Source organism: Mobula birostris, chromosome 5, assembly GCF_030028105.1.
Source record: "Mobula birostris isolate sMobBir1 chromosome 5, sMobBir1.hap1, whole genome shotgun sequence".
NCBI lineage: Eukaryota > Metazoa > Chordata > Chondrichthyes > Myliobatiformes > Myliobatidae > Mobula > Mobula birostris.
In genome coordinates, this window is record NC_092374.1 from 93,810,763 (window position 1) to 93,813,533 (window position 2,771).

Consider the following 2,771-nt stretch of genomic DNA (forward strand, 5'->3'; position numbering starts at 1 on the left):
AAGAGCACTCGGCTGTTGTCTCCCACACAATCACTGACCTTATTAGCTCTGGGGATCTCCTATGCACTGCCATCAACCTCACAGTTCCCATACCCCACACCTCCTCTTTATACCTCCTACCCAAGATACACAACCCGCTTGTCCAGTAGACCCATTTTTTCCAGCTTGTTCCTGCCACATTGATCTCATATCTGCACACCTCAACTCTGTCTTATCAACCATAGTTGAATCCCTTCCTACCTACATCCATGACACTTCACACACTTTGGATCTTTTCAATGATTTCAAGTTCTCTAGCCTCCATCATCTTATTTTCACTGTGGATGTTCAGTCCCTGTACAACTCCATCCCCTACCAAAAAGGCCTCAAAGCTCTTCGTTTCTTTCTAGATACCAGACCCACTCTCCTCCGTCCAGTGAATCTTGTCCTCACTCTTAATAATTTCTCCTTTGGCTCCTCCCACTTTCTTCAAATACAAGGGGTAGCCATGGGCACTCACATGGGTCCCAGCTACGCCTGCCTTTTTGTCGGCTGTCTATATTCCAAGCGTACATTGGTGTCCGTCTCCCATTCTTCCTACGCTATATTGATGCTGCTAATCGACTTTGTCAACTTTGCCTCCAACTTCCACCCAGCCCTCAAATTTACCTGGTCCATTTAGATTAGATTAGATTATGAGGACACTCAGTCCTCATTTATTATCATTTAGAAATGCATGCATTAAGAAATGATACAATGTTCCTCCAGTATGATATCACAGAAACACAGGACAGACCAAGACTAAAACTGACAAAAACCACATAATTATAACATATAGTTACAACAGTGCAAAGCAATACCGTAATTTGATAAAGAGCAGATCATGGGCATGGAAAAAAAAGTCTTAAAGTCCCGATAGCCCATCATCTGATGAAGGCGGTAGAAGGGAGAAACACTCCATGCCGTGAACCTCCAGTGCCGCAAACTTGCCGATGCAGCACCCTGGAAGCACCCGACCAGAGCTGACTCTGAGTCCGTCCGAAAACTTAGAGCCTCCGACCAGCCCTCTGACACCGAACATCATCTCTGCCGAGCGCTTCGGCCCTGCCCCAGCCGCCGAGCAACAAGCAAAGCCGAGGACTCGGGACCTTCCCCTCCGGAGATTCTGGATCACACAGTACCAGCTGCAGCGAAACAGGCATTTCAGAAGTTTCACCAGATGCTCCTTTGTGCTCTCACGTCTGCCTCCATCAAATCAGGATTGTGCACGGCACCCTACTTGACAAATCATGGATATTCATCACCGGAGTGGCCGCTGCGAGCTGCGTCGCACCGCGCTGCCATCTTCTCCTCTCTCAAAACCATTTCCAACATCTTCCTCCCCTTTCTCGAACTCTCTGTCTCTGGAGACAGCTTATCTACTGATGTCTGTTATAAACCCAGAGACTCTCACAGCTTCCTGGATATTACCTCTTCCCATCATTGCCTGTATAAACACCATCCCCTTCTCTCAATTCCAACGTCTCCGCTGCATCTGCTCTCAGGATGAGGCTTTTCATTCCAGAACGAAGGAGATATCATCCTTCAAAGAAAGGGGCTTTCCTTCCTCCACCATTAACGCTTCTCTCAACTGGATCTCTTCTTTTTCACGCACGTCTGCTCTTACCCCATTCTCCTGCCACCCTACTAGGGAAAGGGTTTCTCTTGTCCTCACCTACCATCCCACCAGCCTCCGGGTCCAGCACATAATTTTCCGTAACTTCTGCCATCTCCAACAGGATTCCACCACCAAGCACATCTTTCCCACCCCACCACTTTCTGCTTTCCATAGGGATTGCTCCCTAAATGACTCCCTTATCCACTCGTCCTTCCCCACTGATCTCCCTCACACTTATCTTTACAAGTGGAACAAGTGCTACACTTGCCCCTACCCCTCCTCCCTCACTACCATTCAGGGTCCCAAATAGTCCTTCCAGTTGAGGCGATACTTCCCCTGTGAGCCTGCTGGGGTCATATACTGTGTCCGGTGCTCCTGTTGTGGCCTCCTGTATATTGGTGAGACCCGACGTAGATTGGGAGACTGTTTCGCTGAGCACCTACGCTCTATATGCCAGAAGAAGTGGCATCTGCCAGTGGCCACCCATTTTATTTCCACTTCCCATTCCGATATGTCAATCCATGGCCCCCATTACTGTCGCGACGAGACCACGACAGTTGGAGAAACAACATCTTATGTTCCGTCTGGGTAGTCTCCAAATTGATGGCATGAACATCGATTTCTCGTACTTACAGAAATTGCCCCCTACCCCGCCTTCACCATTCCCCATCCCCTTTTCCCTCTCTCACCTTATCTCATTGCCTGCCCAGCGCTTCCCTCTGATGTTCCTTCCCCTTTTTCTTTCTCCCATAGCCTTCTGTCTTCTCCTATCATATTCCCCCTTCTGTCGCCCTGTATCTCTTTCACCAATCAACTTCCCAGCTCCTTACTTCATCTCTCCCCCTCCCGGTTTCATCTATCACTTTGAGTTTCTCTCTCCTCTCCCACTCCTTTTAAATCTATTCCTCATCTTTTTTTCTCCAGCCCTGCCAAAGGGTCTCAGCCTGAAACATCAACTGTATTTTTTTCCATAGACGCTACCTGGCCCACTGAGTTCCACCGGCATTTTGTGTGTGTTGCTTGCACACTGTTCATACAGATCAGATCATTACACAGTGCATTGAGATAGAACAAGGTAAGACAATAGCTAACAGAATGCAGAATAAAAAGTGTAACAGCTACCAAAGTAGTGCAG